The sequence below is a fragment of the Prinia subflava genome, chromosome Z (assembly GCF_021018805.1).
Source record: "Prinia subflava isolate CZ2003 ecotype Zambia chromosome Z, Cam_Psub_1.2, whole genome shotgun sequence".
NCBI classification, from domain to species: domain Eukaryota; kingdom Metazoa; phylum Chordata; class Aves; order Passeriformes; family Cisticolidae; genus Prinia; species Prinia subflava.
Window position 1 is genome coordinate 37,686,171 of NC_086283.1, and position 23,802 is coordinate 37,709,972.

Consider the following 23,802-nt stretch of genomic DNA (forward strand, 5'->3'; position numbering starts at 1 on the left):
AGACAACCTGCAAGCAATTTTTTTAACACTCTGGGTTTGCAGTTCCAAGTATTTATACATAATTTTTGCTAACACAGTTTGCTTCAGGAACATTCTTTCTTCCTGCCAGCAGCAAAAATTCCTGTCATAATGAATGATGGAAAATCTGTTTGCTTTTCATATTAGATTTTTTAAATATATTATTACCAAGTTATTTTCAAGCCAGGACCATAATAAAATGCTTGCTTTTGATCCATGGTATACCATTGCAAGGTGAACACACGGGACCCATGCTAAGTAAATTGGCAGTGCAGACAAGCGGGTCTTAGGGAGAACGGAGTACAAGAAAATGGTGTGGAAAGATGCCATCTATGGAGGCAGAACAGGAAATTTGAATGAAAGCACAGGTTGTGGGAGAGATAGCTGTGGAACTGAAGCTAAGGAGACCAGTGTCCTGTTCACTGAATGCAGCACTGCCTGTATGGCCAGACCCAAAGTGTAATGGCGAATGGAGTTTCATCCAGTCATCACATGGTCACAAGTGGTGTTCCCAGGGGCCCAGTACTGGGACCAAGTCTCTTTAATGTCTTTGTCAATAATCTGGACAAGGGGATCAAATGCACCCTCAGACAGTTTGTGAATGACACTGAGTTCTATGGGAGTGTCAATCTGCTGGGGAGCAGGAAAGCTCTGCAGAGGGACCTGGACAGGCTGGGTTGATGGGCCAACACCAATGGCTTAAGATTCAACAAGACCAAGTGCCAGGTCCTTCACTTTGGCCAAAACAACCCCATGCAGAGCTACAGGCTGGGGGCAGAATGGCTGGAAAGCTGCCCAGTAAAAAAATAACTTGGAGATGCTGGCTGACAGCATCTAAACATGAGCGAGCTGTGCGCAGGTGGTCAAGAAGACCAGTGGCATCCTGACTTGGATCAGCAATAGTTTGGCCAGCCAGATCAGGACAGTGACTGTACCCTTTGTACTCAGGACTGGTGAGATCACACCCTGAAGAAGTGTGTTCTTTACTGCAAGACAAAAACACTGAGGTGCTGGAGTGAGTCCAGAGAAGAGAAATCGAGCTAGTGAAGGGATTGGAGCACAAGTCTGATGAGGAGCAGCTGAGGGAGCTGGGTGGGGCTTGTCCCGGAGAAAATAATGATCAGATGGAACCTTGTCACTCTCTGCAGATGCCTGAAAGGTGGGGGATGATCTCGCAGGTAAAAAGTGACAAGATAAGAAAATGTCCTCAAGTTGTGTCAGGGGAGGTTTACATTGGACATTTGGAAAATTTTCTTCACTGAAAGTGTTGTCAAGCCATGGAACAGCTGCACAGGGATGTGGTGGAGTCACCATCCCTGGAAGTATTTCCAAGACGTTTAGATATGGCATCTGGGGACATGGCTTGATGGTGGAGCTGCCAGTAGCGGGTTAATGGTAGGACTTGATCTTATGTGTCTTTTCTATCCTAAATAATTTTATTATATTTTACTCATTTCAATCAGAAACAGTACTTTTTTTTTTTTTTTTGCTTATTTTCCCATGAAATTAATTTTAAAGTAACTTTTTTTTTCAAAGAAAGTACATCTTTAACTTTAGAGAAAGTTAAGTAACTGTTTTCACTTCCATAAGTTGTTTGATTTCATAGTATAATGTTATTTTTGATAATTTAATAATAATATATCACTTACAAAGCCACGTGATGGCCTCAAAAGATTAAACAGCTACACACATTACACAGAATTGAATGATCTGCATATCTAGGAATTTTTTTTGTTCTATCAAAAAATGCTACTGATTTTGGTCACAATCTGGGGTAAAGAGATGATTCATGACCTTTTTAGCTGAGAGAGTGAAACCTTGACAGTGAATTCTAGGAAAGTTAATTTTACTTTAAATTACTTAACACTTTCTAGGGCTTAATTTCTGGTGTTTAAGGGATGAAGTTGTTTCTGATCTCATAATATAAAAAATAGATACTGAAATGTATTAACACAGATATTTCTGTGTATGCAGCAGCATTTTTTCAACCAGCTTGATATTTTTTGGGAGAGGGAATTGAGGAGACTTGACCATATCTGAATTTTGTCGAAGGGTAAACTTAATTATTTGCACAAGAAACTAAAAGCCCCACTGCAAATTAACTGAGATTGTCAATTTAAATAGTAAATTTAAAAGCAAATATGTGTGTAAAACAAAATGTTTCAGAATTATCAAGGTATCTCAACATAGTCTATATTTAAGAAACCTACAGAATGTGCTATAACATTATCAATATTTTATAAACTATTGAAGCTATTATTGTATGTCACAGACATTACTGCCAACCATTTGCAAAACTAGGCCTCATTACTCTCTTTAAATGTTCATCAGAGTGGGAAAAGGCAGGCTTTTAAATGCAATTAATGCTTTGTGTTATGGGGAAAGTACAGTTAAGATGCTCGTCTGAGGTCTAGGAGTTCAGCAAATGCCAAATAACATAACTACCATCCGTGATCTTAAGTAAGCAATATAATATTAAAACATAAGAACTGGATTCCAGCTCTAAATTGTAGTTGCCTGGATCTTGTGCTGGGTCCCTACTTTGAAACAGGTGTCTGACCTCTCTGTCAGGAGATAGCTCCAAACAAACATGCTATAAATGTTTCTCCAAAGTGGACAATCAAGAGACAAGAACACACTTTGCTGCATACCAGCCCATGCTGGGGTGGATCTTGGTCCCATCACTCCACAGTCTCCCATGTATGTACTTCACAGCACCCAGGATTTTGAGCACAGAAATAGCATATTCTCTATCAACATGAAACACGGAAGGGGGGAAACCCCCATGAGAACTTATCTCTTATCACAAGCTAGGCTTGCAGTTCAGAGTTGTAGGAATGTGTTGATACCATCGGATTTTATCAGATATTATCAGGTGTATCCTGAGGGAGTTAGTAGACTAAATTGCTAAGCCCTACCCATATTTTTTTTAAAATTGTGGGAACCATGTGAAGTTCCCAGTGACTGGAAAAAGGGAAATCTAACCCTCATTTTTAAAAAGGGTAAAGTGCTGGGGAAGAACTGGGGAAGTACAGACCAGTCGATTCTCATGGAAACCATGTTAAGGCACACGGAAAACAAAGCGGTGGTTGGTAACAGCCATCATAGCTTTACAAAGGTCAATACTGGTGACTTTTTATAATGTGCTACAGAGTTGGTGGATGGGGTAGAGCAATTGACTTTGTCTACCTGGACTTACGCAAAGCATTTGACACTGTTGCACATGATATCCCATTCTACACTTGAAGAGGGATTTGGTGGATGGACTACTGGGTGGATGAAGAACTATCTGGATTGCTTCACAGAGAGTTGTGGTCAATGAGTCATTGTCCACATGGAGACTGGTGACGAGCTGTGTTCCACAGAGGTCAATGCAGGGGTTGGTACCAGGGCTGATACTGTTCATCAGCTTTGCTGGTGACAGGGACAGTGATGTTGAGTGCACCCCCAGCAAGTTTTCTGGCCACACCAGGTGTGTGTTGCCATTGACACGCTGGAGGGAAGCGACGCCATCCAGAGGGACCATGACATGCTTGAGACATGGGTGCACACAAACCTCATGGAGTTCAGCAAAGCAAAGTGCAATGTCCTGCACTTGGGTTATGGCAATCTCAAACACCTACAGGGTGGGCAGAGAAGTGACTGAGAGCAGCCGTGAGCAGAAAGGCTTGGTGGTGATGGCTGATGGAAAGCTCAACGCGAGCCGGCAGAGCGCGCGCACAGCCCGGGGAGCCAAACTCATTCTGGGCTGCATCCAAAGGAGCGTGGCCAGCAGGGAGAAGGAGGTGATCCTGCCCCTCTGCCCTGCTCTTGTGGGACCCACCCACAGTGCTGTGTGCAGTTCTGGTGTCCCAACAGAAGGAGGACATGGAACTGTTGGGACAAGTCCTGACATGGGCCAAGAAGATGATAAGAGGACAGGAGCATCTTCCCTGAGAAGATAGGTTGAGAAAGTTGTGGCTCTTCAGCCTGGAAAAGAGAAGACTGTATAGAGACCTCCTGGAAAAATCATGGCAGGGTGCTTACTGGAAAGCTGGAGAGGGACTCTTTATCAGGAACTGTAGTGATAGGACAAGGAATAATGGGTACAAACTGAAAGAGGGGAAATTTAGGCTACATATTAGGAAAAAAAATTCACTGTGATGGTTGTGAAATAATGGAACAGGTTACCCAGGGAGTTTGCAGATGCCACAAATCTGGAAGTGCTCACAGCCTTATCTTGGATAAGGCCTTGAGTAAAATGATCTAGTGGGAGGTGTCCCTACCCATGGCACTGTGGGTTGATACCAGATGATCTTTAAGGTCCCTTCCAACCCTTATTGCTCCATGATTCTATATAATATATTCAGGAATTGATTAGGGCTCACAGATGGACAGTTTCTTCTGTACTTGGCAGAAGACTTATTTCTTAAAACTCCACACATTTTCAGCAATGACCTTCTTTTATATAACTGGTCAGTGGTTGCAGCATCCAATTAAGAACTGGAAAGGTTTGTCTTCCATGCCCTCCTCAACCTGTGGGTTGGTGTGAGGGGCAGACACACATCTCTGAACTCCAATAATTCTTTAATATAAGGCTTTCATACAGTCTCTTGAGCAGAAATCAGAACTGGGATCTCATATCTTCTAAATAAGTGCCCAATGCATTTATGCATTCATGCATAAATTCTGATATTATTGTTTCAAGCCGGCACAGCATCAAAAGGTGATTTGGAGAGAGCCTCCCACCCAGACTAGCCTATAGTCTGGTAATCAGGTAACAAGATTAAATGAACCATCTTTATTCATACTGGGAACAAGGCATGCCAAAACATCTCATGTAAGGGTGTGTAATTTATATGAAACTATGTTTCACATTAAAGTTTCATTCTTAGGACCTTATCTATTTATGTCTGTCAATATTCACAAATCCTTGCTTGGAAATAATGCTGATTATAAAAATGAACCTGCTTATTGACAGGTGCATGGGGAAGAGGAAAGCAAAATCTAACAGGTAGCAGTTTCAATAGCAGCACAGAGACATTAGTATCTTTACTGCTGCACCTTCCTCAAAGTCACAGTTTGTTTGATAAAGCCAGAGAATTTAGCACTGTTGCCAAAGTCCTTCTACAAGTGTAATACCTGGAATGGAAAGGAAGATAAGTTGAAAACTGGCACATTTTGTCTATGCAAACATGGCTGAAATATTAGCTCCTGTGGCAACAGTTTGAATAAACAGGACCTGGTATGCTAAATCTTAGTGATGTTGGCAGGTGAATGGTGCTTGAGGTTTAAGGTGGGGCAGCTTTTGTTTACAGACATTGACACACACACTCTGAACCTTATTATCTCTCATTTACAGAACCTGGCACACCTTGGGGTTGGTTTTCCATGGGTTTTGTTTTGTTTTGTTGGTTTTATTTTTTTGGAGCCAGGTAGATTTTTGTTGTTCTTGTTCTTGTTCTTGTTGTTATTTTTAAAGAAAAGAAAATAATGAGACAAAGACACATATGAAGACACATATGTCTGGGAAATATATGCTAGAAATTTAATAAAAAGGAAACAAGTCAAAATCAGATCACAGTATCTCAGCAGTACATGTTGAACGAAAAAATTTGAAAAAGTCTGAATCCGAGATGAGAAAGAAAGATTAAACATTAAAAAATTATGTCTGTAGGTTCCTCTTTAAGACAGAATCCCAGCAGAACTTTTTATGGGTAACAAAAACTCCTATATATCTTGTACATTTTGGTATGTTAGCACAGCATCTCGCAGTGCATTACAAGATTTCTTTCTGGGTTTACCTGTTTCTAATATCCCTCTATGATGTGTGCTATCTTATCAAATGTGGACATTGAATAAAAAAGCCCTCCCAAAAAAAACCTTTCCCAATTTCCTCATATACTAGGGACAATAGACATCCAAAGAATGAGTCAGAAAAATCTAATTAAAGCTATCTGGCAGAATTAAGAACTGATAATGAACTGTCAAAGAAGCACGTGGATAATTTCTAAGCTTCTCTTGCATTTGTAGGTCAGAAACAGTCATTAAACAGACTTCTATGTAGAACTCATGAAAAAAACCCCACCACCTTTTTGATGAAAAGGCAAAAAAATAAAATGAAAACAATCATATTTCTAAATATTTCCAACCTAAAGACCATCTGAAGTGCTCTCTGAGAGCAAATAAGAGTAAAGTATGAGAACAGAAGGAGATACAGCTCAGGTTTACCAGTCTGCTCAGCCATTCTTTATCCCAGAGGGGAATCTCAACCAACAAGTCTCTGCCTCCTGCACAGAGCTCCTGAAAGTCTTTCCAGATTTAGCTTTCAATTTTTTAGTAATGCTCATTAGAGCCAGGTTTAGGCTTAATTTTTGTCTTTTCTGTATCTTTGGTCAGATATAAATCAAAGTTTTAAATTTTAAATATAAAACAACTGAGTTTTCAGAAAATGTCCACATGCTCCAATTTTTAGTGAAGATGAATATCCAGAAATTAGGAAAAAAATAGTGAGACTTTTTCCCCTCAAATAGACTGCAAGGCTTATTGTTAATCTAACTCCTAAATCAAAATTATGTTAATTTTAAACCCATTTATCAAACAATTATGTAATTATTTGCAGATTTCAGAATTAATAAGAAAAATCTGCATATTATACATTATATATTATATATTATATATTATATATTATATATTATATATTATATATTATATATTATATATTATATATTTATTATTTATTATTTATTATATATTATATATATTTGGGGGTTTTGCTATTCCATGTTTTGATAGACAAGTTTCCAAAACAGAATGGCAATTTATTTCTATTGTCTCATACTATATCAAATAAAAATTTAATTTTGTTAACTTTACTTTACAGCCACTTAAGGCAAAGTAAAGGTAAAAATACTAATACAGGTGGAAAAAAGGTCCTGAAGAATTACATGTATCCTACTTTTGAGGCAAAAGTGGAACTTAAAAAACAAAAAGAAACCGCTGTATTGTAGGTAAGTTTGATTTAGAGAAGAGATTTTATAACCCTTGGGCAGAGGAAGACTGAGGTAAATTGAGGCATTTCTGACAAGGCCAAACAAGTTCCAGTAATATTTGGAAATCCAGAAATATTATGAGTAAAAGGAGTGGGTGGCCTTTACTGCTAAACTACAGATTTCTTCACTAAAGTAGAAAACATATTTCTGAATATTGCAAAGTACATGCCCAAGTGTGGCCAGTCAAAGATCTGGTGAGAAAATTCTGTTGAAGTTATTTCAAAACCCTGTGTTTAAGTAGAATTATTCACTGATACATAAAAATTAATCATAACATGATAATAATAAATTTATTAGGGTAGTTATTAGTCTATTGTTTATCTATTTAGTTATTAGTAATTTTAGAAAATTAAAGCATTAGTCAGTGTTTATCACATATATAAAACCCATTCACAGTTTTCATTATAATTTCACCAGGAAAACTGTTTACTTCTCAACAGGAAATATGATACACTTGACAGCAGGAAGATAATTATTGTTTTTTTCAGGAATAGTTCCATAGGACAAATGCTTGTTCCTGCAGTATTTCAGTGATGTTATAGCTCTGTGTTTAGAAAGAAAGCCTTATGCGATGCTACTCTTCTTCCTAAAACATAGTTTTTCTTTAACCAAAATATCTGCTGCAAGATAGTGGAAAAATTAAAAACAATAAAAATTATAAAATTAGTATAAATTTTAAAAATACTTTCCTCCTTAGCTTTTAACTAGGTCATATGAAGGCAATGTGAATAATAGTCATATGAATGAAAAATTAATCATGATAAAGACAACTTGGTAAGGGAAGGAAAGCAAATCAAACAAGTGATACAAAAGCAATCATTTACCAGCCCTCACAATCTGAAAGCCAATGCCCAGCCAATCTCCAAGCAGGGCGAACTCCTGTCCCTCTGTTTTATTTCTAAATATGATGTTACGTGATACTGAATATCCCTTTGGTCACAACTGTTTCTTTTTGTTCCCTCCTAGAAGTTTTCTCACCATAGCCTATTCGCCATTGAGGCAGTGGGAAAAATAGAAATCCTTGACACCACACAAGACCTTTTCAGAAACAGAAAGAACACTGGTCTGTTATCAACACTGCACTGCAGAGTCTTTTATCAAGAACATTAACTTCATCTTGACCACAGCCAGTACAGTATAGTGAAAAGTAATTGACACAAAGAGAAAAGCACAGTAGTATTTCAGCATAGAAACATACACAAAAACACACAGTCTATTATATGGTTACTCCTAATACACCTCAAGAAAAGAGACACTTTTTTTCTTTTTCTGTCTCATTATACATTAAATTGGCAAGTAGCCCAATTTGCTATAAATGAGGTTCAATAGTTTAGAAATTATGATTTCCTGACATTGGCAATTTCATTAGTATATGTTGTTTTATTTCTTTCCAAGCTACTGTTATTTGGAAATATTGTCAAGTCCCTCACAGAAAGATGTTATATATCTAGGAGAGAGCATTAGATCCTTCCTAAGTATCAAACTGTCCAATCTGATTTACCAAGTAATAATGTAACTTGCTACATTTTTGTTGCCAATAGAAAAATAAATTGTTTACAGCTCTGTAGACAATAAGAATCGAAGGCAGAGTCCAGTGCAGAACAGGTAAAACAGTATAATGAGACTGAGGATTAATGTACCTAATGCACCACACTGCTAATCTGAATGTCAAAACTTGAGTCAAAGTGTATTTATGACACATGCACACTTGCTAAGTTGTTTAGCACATGGGTCCCTGACAGCCAAGGCCATTATGCCCAGCAGTGCAGTACAATAGTGCACGAACACTGCCTGGTGCTTGAAGGAAAAATTACATCTTGTCTAGGTGGACACAAATAAGCCTTGTCTCTGGGTAAAACTAATTGGTTTGAGTTGAATGCTATGCTAGCACAACTGTCCAGTTTGCAAGCCTAAACCAGGGCTTATTAGTGGGATCTTTGGCCTCTCTGCCTTTTACTGTGTTATAAGGCAAAGCTTTATAACAAAACTAAACTTCATAATAAAGGTCAAAAGCAAATACAGCTCAGAAATCAGATGTGAGGACCTGCTTTAGAGCAAGTGTCTGGATATAACTTATTTAGAGTTCTAGGCTTAGATTATATATATTGTTTGCTCTTATTTTTGATGCAAGGCTTATGTGCTTATGCAGTTGAGATAAAAAAAAAACCCTGTTAAAACATAGACATGTTGAACAACAAACAACAATATGTTTAAGTCACCAGCATGATATATGGCTAAACAAAAAGCTGAATGAGCAAAATCAGCATGTCCAAATTTTTAAGATTTCTACATGGTTCATCATAAAAAGCAAGCAGGTTAATAAATTAAGAGAAAACACAGTATTCATTATTTTATGCTTAATTCTAAGTATTACATATCATAATATCCTAGAAATTTTACAACTCTTCTGATGTTTAACTTCACAGCTTGTAAAAAAGAACTGTATTACTTCAGTTAAAACTTACTCATTCCCTGGCGTTTTCCTACAACAAATGTGTTAGTTAAGAGGAAAAAAGTGCTGAAAAAAGAAATACTTGAATGTAGAAGATTTAGGGAAAAGATGACTGATCACCTCTCTCCAAGCTCCTACTGGTAACTATTTTCAGATTTCTGAGTCTGATTGCTGTTCAAGTCTCAAACAACAAACTTCTATCCTACTGCTACTGCCTGCAGTACATCAGTTTAAACCACAAGCCATTCTAATGTTCACTAATCAGAGTTTATTAGGTATTCAAATCATGCCTGAACTGTGTACATCCCATTCATATGCAAAATTAATGCAGATAAATGAGACAATTCAAAGAAGAGGACTTGTTTACCACAAGACAAAAGCTGAGTTTGGACCTGAATGGCATCCCACTGTAATGTTGCATGGGAATGGAAGGGACAAGTTTCTCATGTTCATCACCAAAGCAAAGGCATTTTTAAGTGAGCACCTTAGAAGGAGTCCCACGGAATGAAAGAATGTTGTTACAGTGTCCAGTACCAACTTGTGACCACAATTTAAAGAGTTTAAAAGGGCTACCATTTAAATAAAAAGGAGCTGCCAGAATTAATTGGCTTAGCTAAATGCAAGAAGTTTATGTTGAGACTAGTGTGGGGAATAGCAGGAGTTGCAGGGAGACATCAGAAGGAGAAAGACTTTTTTGAGAAAGCAGCAGAGTCAAACCACAGGATTCAGCACTCACTCAGTGCTAAGGAAAGAAGTCATGGATGGTAATGATCAATGATGGTAATGAAGGATTGGAGTGCACTTAGATGGAGAGACTGCTGAAGGATGAAGGAAAGAAGAAATCAAACAAATACAGTATTTCACTGTAACAAGTGGGAAACAGGAGGGGATGGAGAGATGGCTATAATGAGCACACGGGTGATATAAGTCATTGTCAAGTGGTAGCCGATAAAGACTGAAGAAAGGAAAACAATGAAAATTCCACTAGCTACTGTGGAGAAAACATAATGGTCTCTCTGGTTATGAAACAAATTTTGCCTGGCAAATGTTAGTAATAGGGGTATTCTGGCCTCGGAATCACAGTAGGAGAATTCAGAGGAAACACATTGTGAATCTGGAAGGCTTACAAGAAGCTAAATCACTAGACTAATATGGCATGTGTAATCACACGTAAGAGAAGACAACATTTCTTCAGTATAAATCCACCTTGAAACATACCTAAACTGCTTAGAAAACAGCTGGTGTTACAAAAATTATAAGTAATCCTGAACAGACAAGATTCCAGGAAGAAATTGGAGTTAAGAACAGGAGGGTAGAAGAGAAGCACCATCAACAGGTTTCCATATTTGGAAATAATGTTATAAAAAAGATAAAATATCTATTTAACTCTGTGCACATTCCATCTAGCTAGTCTCTACTTTTTGCTTTCTCTTTCCTCTGTAATATTCGTATGTGTATCTATAATATATCTATGTACACCTCCACATGAATTTATATATGTGTATCTATGTGTGTACACGAAGACAGGTCAGTTTTTAGTTCAGTACAGTTTAGACACATCTTTAAAATATGGAAAGTTTTACGTTCTTTATATTTTTATACTTCATTTTTCACTGACATGGTGATCCCTGAGAAATGACAATGCACAGAAGATCCCCAATGCATCCTTAATACAAGATCCATCCAACATCAGTGTACTAAAATCAGTTCTTCAATTCTGAAACAAATTCTAGAACTAGATTCTCACATTTTAAGACACTTATGTCAGGCCTCATTAAATAAATGAGAATACTTGAAAAGTAACTTACAGTAAGTGCAAAAGTAACAGAAATTGACTACTGACTCTAGATGTAAACACTCTCTTAGGAAACATAAACTTCAATCAGATGAAAAATACTTCTTAATTAAAAAATTAACAGAGCACAATTTTCTAAGCTTTGGAAGAGATTTTTGGTAATATCTGCATTACCAATGTAACTTTATATATAATTAGAATGCTTGCTACAAAAAATTACAACAGAAAACAACCTTAGATATGAATGACCTTTTTTTCCCTACAATCTTAATATATTAAAATAACAGTTCTCCAAAATAAGGGAATAACAACAATGCCAACTTTATGTTGATGCTTCTTTCTCTAACTACAAAATGCAGAAGATGCATTCATAATTAAGTGCAGAATTTCCTGGTTGCCCCATTTCTCACAATGGAATAGTAGTCTGCCACTGATCAATTCTGAATCTTACTACTATTTAATGTGACACTCTTAATCAAGACAGCAATTTGCCACCTGATATTAAGACCCACAAAACAAACCACCACTGTGACATTACACAATAATTTCAGAGGACAATGGAAACTGATGAAGCTTAATTGTTTCCAGTTTGTTTTATCATCTGAAATGTACATAATCTTCACCTTCATCAATGACTTGAAACTTCACATTCATTGTTCAAATGAAAAAGCTCCCAAATTTATAGCGACAGTAGGAAATATAATGCTGGTGGGATGGAAAAATACAAGATTACAAAGCTCCCCACAGCAATCCTTTAATGAAGGTTTTAAACTAACATGAACCCATTAAATAATGTCACATTTAATGAGTACTTAAATAATGTCATTAATAATGGAGTAATTGGACCTTTTTACAAAAAGAAAATCTATTTAGCACTGTCATCATTTCCGGCAATACAAGTTACTGAATAGTGCCTTATTCTTAGTTGTTATTACTTTCTAAACATAAATAAGCCAGAAATAATGAGTGAGACCACAGAAACTGCAGCCTAACCACTTAATTTCTATTCTGAAAGAAAATAACCACATTTGTCTACCTCTGATTAGATCAGGTGGTCATAAAAAATGACTATTGTGCTTTTCTTGTCTTGGAAATGACTGCAATTTGGCCAACTGACTCAAGCAGGCTGATATTATATGGAATTTGACAGCAATTATCAACCCAAAGACAAAATCTACAATGAGCTTTTAGCACATGTAATAACTTTCTCATATGACCTAAATAGTTTATCATATGTATTTTTATATACTTTGCTATCAATGAATAAAAATTAGCTTTCATCTTCTAACTCCTTTTAAAAAGTCATAATTTAGACACCATGATGCCACTTAGATAAATAGACCAATATCAATACAACCAAAAAAAAATTTTGTTTTGTTTTGTTCTGTTAAAGAAAAGGAAATTTTTCCTGTTTTCAAATATATGCATTTTTGAAAGAAGTTCAAACCAATGTTTTTAAAAGAAATTCTAAATTCTATTCACATTTCTATATTGTTATTTCTCGAGAAATTAAATACTAATTTAATGACAAAAATGTGTACAGCTAAAGAAATGTATTAACTCCATTACCTAAACTGATAACTTTCTTTTAGTCTAGTAACTAACATTTTATAAAAGTTTCTTATATGTAATTTCAGTCTTGACGGTTTATCCTGTAATTTATAATACAAAATTTAAATTACTCATCCAAGATACTCATCTAGACATCTTTAGATGTCTAGATCTAACTATGTATTTCTTCTTATAATATTTTAGAAGCAACCTTAATTTCCTGAATTTATATGAAAAGAAGGAAATATTTGTTATTATTGGACAACTTTGTGACTACTGCTCATTTCTGTTTATACGCTTTAGCACCCCAAAAGCTGCTTGGGTTCTGCTTTGTTTTGATGCCAGCAGGATGAAGACACCACTAAAGAGAAGTGGAGAAATTCCCTTCAGAGAAGTTAAATTCACTGTGGCAAACAATCTCACTATAGACAAAGAAAAGGTGTCGGAGTCCATGTTTCCATGGATCCTCCACAGAGAGTGAAAAGTACAGAGATAGAATTAAAGCCTTTAGAAAAATTAGAATATATAAAAGCTTTAAATGCATAAAGTAGAAATCTAACCCTTAGCTTTAAGCTTTACATGCCCTAAGTCCTAGTTCAGTGTAGAAGGACACAGCTTCAGGCTTAGTGATAGAGTACAGACATAACAAAAATAGAGTAGAGTACTGTTTATAATTTTTAGTATGAGTTTTATGTACAACAAGGTAAAACCTTATGCTAGTAAGATAGAGTTTTACGTTAATAGATATGCTTTGTGCGTAGGTTTTGACGCTGATTTTCGTAGTTTTATGAACTTTAGAATTGTACCTAGATTGGTTAGTGTGTAGATAAAAGATATGAATATGCATTTTGCAATTTGGGATAAAAAGCCTCTGGGTCAGTTGGTCGGGGGATTGATTGATCAATCCGATCAATCAATCCAACCTCCACCTCCTGCAGCCTGAGGAAGGAGCCTTGCCAGGGAGCCGAATGGGATTCTAAAGGTACCATCTATTGTTGCCTGGGATCTGGGCCCTGGGGTCCCGTCCCTTCCCCCTGCGAGGGTTCGGGACCCCAGGGATCCTCCCTGGCCCCTGCGATCCCGTCCCTTCCCTTTTTCCCTATGGCGTTTGCCCCGGGACTCTGTTCGGGGCTGCTGGGGAGTCTGTGAGAGTTCCTGTCTCTGCAACCAGGAACTGCAAGGGTTTGGGACCCCGGGACCCTTCCTTGTCCCTGTGACCCTGCTTTCGGGAACTCTGCCAAGTTGGGGACCCTTCCACTGCCACTGTGATCCCTGCGGCCAGGACCCCTGTCTGGGATCTGTGATCTTGTGTTCCCTTTCTGTTATTGTGACCCCACGGTTGGAAAATCCTGCTTGGGGTCAGATAGGAGGCTGATTTACCTAGAGGCTGTAATGTCAGATATGTGCTTTGCTTATAGTCTTACTAGTTTTGCTTGTTAGGAATTCTGTGCTTTGTTTGCTGTTTCATTAGAACTCTGTGTGTTAAGATTTCTATGCTTTAGTTATTGTCTTGTTTAGACTTTGTTTGCCTAGGTTTGTAATTGGTTGTAGAATAAGGCCGCTCTCAGAACTCTTTGCCTTCAGATATGTTCTTTTGTATAAATAAATTACTCTATTTAGATATCAAGATGTGGTAAGATCTTTAGAGACTTTATACCCGTACCCAGCCTAGGCAAAAAGGGATAGTTTCCTTCACAAAACTATCAAGGCAGGAGTCTAACTCAGCTGCTCGCATGGTGAGGAAAGACTTTCTCGCTGCAGGAACGGAGCATAGGGAGGTTAGGGTCACAGAACTGAAGACAGCTTTTGTGGAGCCCTTGCAACTAGAACAACTGTTGGAAAGCCAAAGCTGCTGACACATGCTCATGCAGCTCCATCTCTGTTCAATCACTCAGAAAAGACAGAACCTATGCTAACACAGGTTACTGTACAGTTTTGTTAGTATAATAGTCAAAGGATAGAGGCCAAATTTGTTATAGGAAAATGATTTTTTTGTTCTCAATTCATATTTTATTAATTAGTTGCTGACAACTTTTTGTAGTTGTTTATTACAAAGATCTGCATAAGGACATGTTGTCCTCATTCCCTGTGAGCAATTATTGACAAAGATTCTGACTAGAAATATGGCTCTACAGACTTCAGCAGCATACAGCTGGTATTACTCAGCTGTCACATATAAAGTTTCAGTTCTCCTGTACACAGGTGAATTTTCCACAAGTATTTTCTGATGTTATTCTTAATCATTTTAATAACTTCAACACAATGTATAAAGCATTTGATAATTTTTTCAACTTATTTGCTTTTTAATTATTTTCAATGAACAAAAGGTGTATTCTTACTGTACTATACTACATTGCATTTCATCACTTTTCCATGTAAAATAAAGGAAATATCCTGGTCATAATAGGCTCAAAAATGCATGATAACTGAGCTGCCTCAATATCAACTATATCTTCATTTAACATGAAATGGGATTTCATTTGCGGGAATTAACCTGACATTAAACCTCTTGATCCATATTCTAAATCAAAGTTAAATCTGAGAGGAACAAGGAGTCACATCAATAGAAGCCATGTGATAAAGAAACAGATTGGCTAATTAAATGGAGGTGGAGATTAGGCTTCTAAAGGATTCTGTGAGAGATATACAGTAGTCTTGCCTTAGTCAAACCTGTTTTGCAAGAAGAACCTCTAGCATAACATTTCAGCCTTTCAGTCTCAGATATACATACACTCACTCATACATAATCTGGGTATTTCATGAGACTGAGAAAAAGTCTGGTTTCACTTGAATTGTTTGAAAACAGCTTGGAAAAGAATATCAAAAAGTTAATGTAGCTGGTAACTCTTAAGTTTTTATATTTGATAAAGCTTAAGTTAAAAGCACATATCTCTGAAACCAAAGTGAAGATATCACCCAGAATTATAGCTCATACAATAAAATGCCTTCAGTATAACCATGTGTGGTGGTGTGTTTTTGTAAGTTATTGTTAAGCTATTGTTAAGTTATTCTCCCAATGGTTTGTTCCTGTTACCCCCCAAAATGTTTGGTTTTACCCCAGGTTTTCCCCTCCCTTGTCCAGTTGTCATTCACACCCCAGTCACACCTGTTACATTATTCTCCTAATGTCAATCTTCCCTAAATTCCTCCCCCTTGTTCCAGAGAAATCCCTGTCAGTCCTAAACTCCACCCTGGCATTCCCTGTTTCTTCGACGCCCGGTTGGCCCATGTGATCTTTTCCACTCCCCTTGCCTTCCCCACAGGCTGTCAGACCGTGAGTCCCCCCTCACCCCCCTTCCCGCTGTATCCCTGGTTGGCTGGACATCTGTAACCACCCCCCATTACTCCCCTAGTTAAAAAAGACTGTAAACACGGGCTTTTTGGGATTTCGCCGCGGCACTCCTCGAGGTATTAAGCTTAGAAGCACGCGGGAGTCCTCTCTCTGTCCTTCGCTCCGACCCCGGGCGCAGCAGAGCTGTGAGCCCTGGAGAACATGGCTCCCGAGCCTGAGGAGAGGCAGGGAGCGGCCGCGCCAAGGGCAGTTGCCGGGGTGTGAGAGCTAGCCGGGCGTCTCCGGCCCTTGCGCCAACCATTGACATCAACCAAATAAAAGTGTTCTCTAATATTCAGGAGACAACAAGATGATCTGCAGAGCTAAACCAAAAGATTTATCTTTAATCACATCTCCAAGTGTAACCTCCACAAGTAGCATTTTGGAAAATACCTGCTAGTTGGAATCATTTAGACTGTTAAGAGCATTTAGGACTTAATTATGATCCATTTCCACTGGAAATCTTTGATTTATAATTTGGAACCATCTGAGTTCAATATCAATAAAAAACTCTCCAAATACAAATTTGGATTTCAAATCCACCCAGAAATACTAGAACTGCAAGAAACAAGCCAATTCCTAGCATATGGTTGGATCAGAATGAAATCTAAACAGCTGTCTCTGTATTCTCTCGTTTGAATTGGGAGCATTGAGCAAGCAGCTGGACATGATCTCTAGAAGCCGTCTCATCCTAATTATTCTTCTATTCTGTGGTGTGATTTGGCTTATAATGACCAGTTAATTTCTACCCTGATGCATACCTACTCAAAAACTGTATGTGGGTCATTCTCTGTTCATAGTTCTTACGTCACTTCAAATGTTACCAAGCACTGGACTAAAAAAGCACAAGAGAGGGACATTTCACAGCCTGATGTTTTTTGTTGTTGTTTTTTTCCAGGTAACCACCAGCAAATGCACAGAAAGAGAAGTGGTCTACTGACAAGCAGCATGGAGTTACAACTTCCTTTATTTTATAGAGAAATGTGAAAACATATTTGTCTAGTAACAAACAAAGACAAGGGGAAAAATTATGACACTCTTATCCTACAGGGGAACTAACTTCCCATTCCCAATGTGAATTACACTTACTTAGTGCTATGATGACCTATACCAACAACACAGTCTGAAAGAAAAGCAATGAAACACAAAACACCAACTTCCAAATCTTAAGATAAACAAATGCTGGGTTCTTTCTTTGGGTTTACTGAGGAAAAAACTTAGTACCTTGAGGAAAGGAGAGTCAACTCTGAATACAGAGGACATGCTTTTATTTTTTTTTTTCCAAATGATAACGTAGATTTTGCAGAATTTTTCTTATTATTAACAGACTTCTAGACTTGCTGAAAACTCACAATTACTTTTAGAAATTCTATACCCTCTGAAAGTTCAGCAACTGCTATTAGCCTGATGGGTTGTGACAGACAAAGAGAAGGCCATCATGCTATGGAACTGAGTACACAGCTGAACTGCGGCTAAAAGGAAACTACAAGAGAAATTTTTCAGTCTCCAGATTTCCACCTGATGTTCAGGGAAGTCTTGCTGGGAGAGGAAGGATAAAAAACCCCCACCCTACAGTCTGAGATGAATTTCTAATGTTTCTAATTTAACAATTAAGTCAAGTGACACTTGACTTTCCTGAATAGTTCTGTCTGTCATAGGATGTTACTACACAAAGCTTTGCAAACCTTAGTTAGAAAGCATTGGCCGTATTAAAAATTATGTTCAAAAATGTGACCTAGGAAATAACTTATTTTGGGAAATGTAACACAATCCATCTATCTCATTCCATCTTAATTAAGTGGGGAAAACCCACTTAATTAATGAATAAATGGCAGTTCATAACTTACTAAATTATTTAAAGTACACTATTTGGTAGTTATCAAACAAGAACATATTCTTAAACTCACAAATTTGTGTCTTTCATTTGAAGAAAATAAAGTACAGTGCATAGTTGAAATTGTTGACAAATGAGCATGAAAGAATACTAGGAAGCAGAATGATAAACCTGAGTTTAGATAACATACCATTTGCGAGTTTGCTTCAGACCAACTCCATTTGCTTCAGACCAAAAATGCTGCAAATTAAATTACAAGCAATCTATCTATTTGTTTTATTCCATAGAACTCCAATGCCATTTAAAAACTGTGTTTCTCTCCCCTTAAATAAATGCAGTAAATTCATCTGATGTTTTGAAAGCATAATATTTGATCTTGGTTCAAAGCTATCTATAATACAAATATAATGCAAATCCTTCAATTCTTTACCTGTATGGCAGTTCAAAATTAGGGCAGCACAAATGAAGTCTTACAAAACATTTTTTTTATAGTTTGGTGTCCTCTCAGTGTTTGACTAAATTTATATAGTGGCATATCAGATTTGCTAAGCAAAAGATCTGCCTAGGATTATTTAGCATGTTAGGAGATCATTGCAACAACTTGTGGGTGATTCTTGTGCAGGATTATGGAATAAAACAAGTGAAGCTACAATATCTATATTTTCATCACTGATGGCAAGTAATTACTTCCAAAGCTGGAGTCATATGCTGTGCCTGTATCTCAATCAATAGCCCCCAATATGAATATTTTGAAAGGGTAATATGATACAATGTTCAGTGGAAAGTTCAGGTAGGAAAGTAATCTGCTGGAGCAATTGCAAAGGGGATTCTTTATACTAAAAATTCCTCTGGGTAGTTCTTTTCTTCAGATTTTCTTCGAAGTTCTTTTCTATTTATAATGTCTAGTATATTGTAAGCATCACAAATAGTGCAACACTTCATAAATTAGTAAAGCTGCAAGTGAGGAACCCATATACAACTATGAAGTAAGGGGGCAATATACAACTGAGAAATAAATACATTCATTTGGTTTTGCTCTAAAAAAAATGTTTCCAGTTTGGTAGAGCTATATTAACTAATTAGGCAACAACTTTGAGAGAACAGCTATTATATTATACAAAGCTAAATGTTAGCAGAATCCTGTAGAATATTGCCACATTTTGAAGGTAACGTGTCAGTAATTCAAGAGGTTAGAAAAATAAAGTGACCTTTTTTTCCTTTGATAATCTGACATTTATCAAACTCACTAACAACACCTGTGCATCTCAGCATTTCATACAAAGAATCTTTTGAAGATGGTTTTTTTGCTTTTTCCTGGGGTGAAGCTTAATAGGGACACTTGCCAATAAAGACACTTGTAAAAGCTTGAGCATAGGGAGATACACATCTTTGGGCTGAAATGTTGTATTAGAAAACTGAAATGGTGTGTTTCCTCTGCCAAAGGTGAGTTGTCTAAATATAAAAATTAAAAAAGATAACCTGAAAGAGCTAAAGCTTCAGCAAATGTTGTAAAATATACCATTGTGTGAAAGCTGCCAGCTCTGTGTATGTGGATGACTGTCACACACTGAAGCAAGATTTCAGAACAAAAAGCTGTGAACAGCTATCCTCAGAGACATCTCATTACATTTTATTATTCTGCAATGCATATTTTCTGGATGCCTAAACTAGACTGAGCTTAGTAAAAGTTCATTATAAATCAGAAGGAAAATCTTCGAGGCAACAAGAGAGTAAGAATTTGGTGGGACATTCCAGTGACTTCTGCTTCCAGCCAGAGCCAGCCAAGCTCAGACACAGACTCAGTCTGCACTTACTACTGGATTTCTAAGGTGTGACTTCTTATTTGTATCTGTGATAAAAAGACCAGTTTTCCACTCATGCTGGAAGAATGAGTGCAAAGGAGAGAGAATCAGCACTTGCTTCTCAAGTGCTGACATATCAGGAATGATCTGTTATTGCAATTAAGAGCAAGTTCACCTTTGATTTTATCCTTTTGCAGTACTGGGCATAAAAGCACAGAACAAAGACAGAATACAGTCTAGATGCTAAAGGTGTCAAAGCTGGTTTCATTTTAAACCAATACAGAAATGCAACCAAGAATACATTAGAGAGAAACCTTTCATAGAGTAAGATAAGTGTGATCTTCTGATCACTAATGTAAGGGATTTTATAACACAAAAAGTGGCTGAAGACCTAGTGCTTTAGACTTACTAATCATATGGTGAAAATCTTTTCATTCAACTTCCTATTTTGCTTCTACTTCATTCCTTTTCCAGTGAAAAATTTACACAAGGGTTTAAGAAATTGGTCTGATGTTAATAAAATACATTTTAACAATAGTTAGCATTTGCTATCAAATATATCCTGAAAGCTTTTGTTCTTCAAAGGTGGGAAGCTGAGATGCCCAGACTAATAATTATCCTGACAAGATTAGTTGCCATCATATCTGATCTCAGCTAGACGTAAGTAATGAGCTACAACATATTAATGCCAAATATCAGTCTGCATAAATTTAAAGGTACAAGTTTATACAAAATATAAAGATTAATATATGGATATTGTTTTAACTCATCCCAGGTCAAGGGTAGGACACTGTGTATCGCTATAAGTTAATGACTTAGCAAATGTTCAGATGAGGGTTTAGGAACATATTAGCCACCCATCTACCCAAAACTCTGCTTAAAGAGTTTTGGGTAGATGGGTGGCTGCAAGGATTTGTGACAACTGAAGAGCACAATTAAACATGAGGATAGATTTTATTATAGAGCTCTGTCTTTTATCTCCCAAGAAGACCTTTTGAAAATGTTCATGTAACTGTCTCCAATTGTCTGTAAATACACTGCTGTACCTTGATCAGAGATTATATTCAAGCACAATTTGCAATGTTTTAAAAATACTTCAGAAGTAACAAATAGGAATAACTATGAGCCAGTTTTGATTATGAACTTACATAGAACACACAGGTTTACAGGAGTACTTTTCAGTTATATATTTCTCTGTCTTTCATTTATGTTGTGCTGAGTTGTGTATACCTATGAAAGAGGTGGTGGCAAGGCCAAAAAAGCTTCTCTATATTAGGTTTAGAGGACTGATGCATCTTCATGGGATGTATTGTATGCCTACCTTGATTCCTCTCTTCCCAACTTTTTTCCCAACTTCCCAACTGTGGGAACACATCAAAAAGAAATAAAAGGCCACCTATCCCAAAGCAAAGCTTCAATTATTGTAGCTATTATTTGAGAATTGTTTTTCTTTTCTTTTTGGTCTCAAAAGCACAAGTTATTTGCTAACTTACTTTCAAGGCTGAGTTTTCCTGATTTTGAATCTGGATGCCATAGAGCACAAGAAGCCTAAAAGCTTCTGTAAAAAGGTTCCACTTAACCTTGTATAACACAGTGAAGTCATTTGTAAGTCCCTTGTTTCCCACCTGTGCTTGGACTGCCTGGAACATGCAGCTCTCTACTACACCACAGACTAGAGCAGAATCTGTCCAAAACTACTGCAGGACACAATAAAATGCAAGTCTTCAGACATTGCAAGGGCCAGGGATATAAATACTGAGGGGACAGGGGGAAACGGCTAACAATTTTCATCAGAATATTTATCCTTTGAGTGGAACAGACATTTTGTATCCCTGGGTAAATGAGATGCTAGGTGTTCATTTGACTCAGTTCTGTTTGTTTACTCACACAGAGTCAATCTTTAGACTTTGAAATCCTGCGCTTTCCAAGCTACTTCTTGCCAGCTGATCCACAATTATTGACTAAGGGAAGATTCCTATCCCATTTCAGCCGTGAAGTAAAACAATGTAGTTAATTATCTCCTGTACACTTTCTCCCATCTCTGGTGTCTGAGACCCACATAAAATTCTACTATTGCCAGCAAATGTTTCAACTATAGAAGTTAATTTCTAATGATGCACATGCCTTGCACTTAGTTGATTTCTATTTGTTCATCTATCTTTGCTCAAAAAAAGTTTACTGGTTTCTTCATATTTTTGAAATGGAAACATTCCAAACATGGTTCTCTAAATCTTTTTTCGTGACAGAAAATATTTTGGGTTTTTTTGGCATATGAACATACAAGTTATATGCTTCTGGTTTCTCCCTCTGGCTAATATACACCCCAAACTCTTCGTTAATCATTTCACTGATTATGCACTGTCACTCCAAGCATTTACGGTTTTCATGATAAGTTTTCAGAATCTAAACAGATCTACATTAGTGTTAGTGTCTTTCTTTCAAGTTATATTTTTAAAAGATTGACTTATTTTAAAAATAAAAAAGTAAAAAAGTGTAATATTATAACTATGGGAACAAAATCAGATCTACCAGCATATAAAATTCAACCACAGGCTACTGACTAAACTGTCAAGAATCATTTAAGCATTAAGCATTACTAAATTAAGCATTATTAAAAAACATTTAATCATAGTTAACCACACTCAGTAGTAAGCTGGTATTTATGAAAATAATATTCAGTTATTTTCAAAAGCAATCACAACGCCAGTACACTTAAAACTAAACTTGCCATATGAACCTGGCAAGGTCAGGTTCTAGTTTCATGTGTACAAATAATCCAATTAAGTCCTAAAAAGGACTTGTTAATCTACTGTGTATGGAACATTAGCTGCCTTAATGTTATGAAGTAGCTCATGAGAAAACTGACAAAAATTGATTTTTTTTTTAAATAATTTTATGATAAAAAAGACCCCTTTAAAACTTCCTTGCATGTGGAAGCAAGCAAAGTGACAGTAGTGGAGAAAGAACAGGACTTAAAGATTGAATGGTTAGCACAATTTTATTTAGCTGTAAAGGTAAACTATTGAAATGCTATTGTTCATAAAACCATATAGATTTTTTTCTTCCAAAAGATAAGCTAAATTAAGAATGTTTTGGAAACTTCATATTAACAAAGCACAGCTGTTTCTATGGCCTGAACTTAAGGGTAACAGCAACTGCTGCAGTCCTTCTCTCCATCAAGGCAGGGTTGGGGAAAGACTTCAGCAAGGAAGAGAGCAACAGGAGATTTGCTAATTAGGAGAAGTAATAGATAACTACTTTTTTTATTAAAGCAGAATGGCACACATGAGAGGACAGAACAAAGGCAGACGAAGAAAGGAGGCAAAAATGGGAGAAAGAGTTGAAAAATGACAATGAAGCATGAAATAGAGAGAGGCAACAATATAACCTGCTTCACAGTAGGACACCAAGAACAGCAGTGAATAGGTAACCTGGGAATGTTTCTGTCTGTTCCTCCATGTGTGTGGTCCCCAACTGCTTGTGATGTTGGGAAAAAATAGAGTATAATAAAAAAGAGCTGGAAGGCATTAGCTGATAGAAATCTCACATTCTTATACTTTAAAGTGATAAACAGAACATTTGACTGTTTGTAGTGAGGACAGGAGGTGTGAGGTAATGTAGCAGCATTCTAACATATGTTATAGCATTGCTCATATATCTAAGTTTTGGCAAACCCTAGGAGATAATCTATAAAAAAAACTAACAGCTTGTGCATAACACTACATGGGGCTTAACATGAGAAAAATGAACAAGGGTGGTATAAGTAAAATCCCTACAAGTCGTAAAAGTAAAAATATATGGGTACTTCCATAGTGCTAGATTATCAGTGAAAAACCAAAATGCCAAGTTTGCAGATGAAAACAAATAACATAAAATTTAAATTCAATATTTCCAATTTATTTCTTACACTCATTTACCTGGCCATGGTTACTACCCCCTCTTCATGGGATACAGGTTTTTCAGCTGCTTCTACATCTCCACACCCCTC

At 36.9% G+C, this 23,802-nt stretch overlaps 1 protein-coding gene across 1 annotated transcript in view; it reads right to left on the reverse strand.

Annotated features, from left to right (window-relative positions):
* Window positions 1-23,802, reverse strand: part of ADGRV1 (adhesion G protein-coupled receptor V1) — a 264,541-nt gene that overhangs the window by 111,250 nt on the left and 129,489 nt on the right. The gene's annotated exons all lie outside the window — the stretch shown is intronic.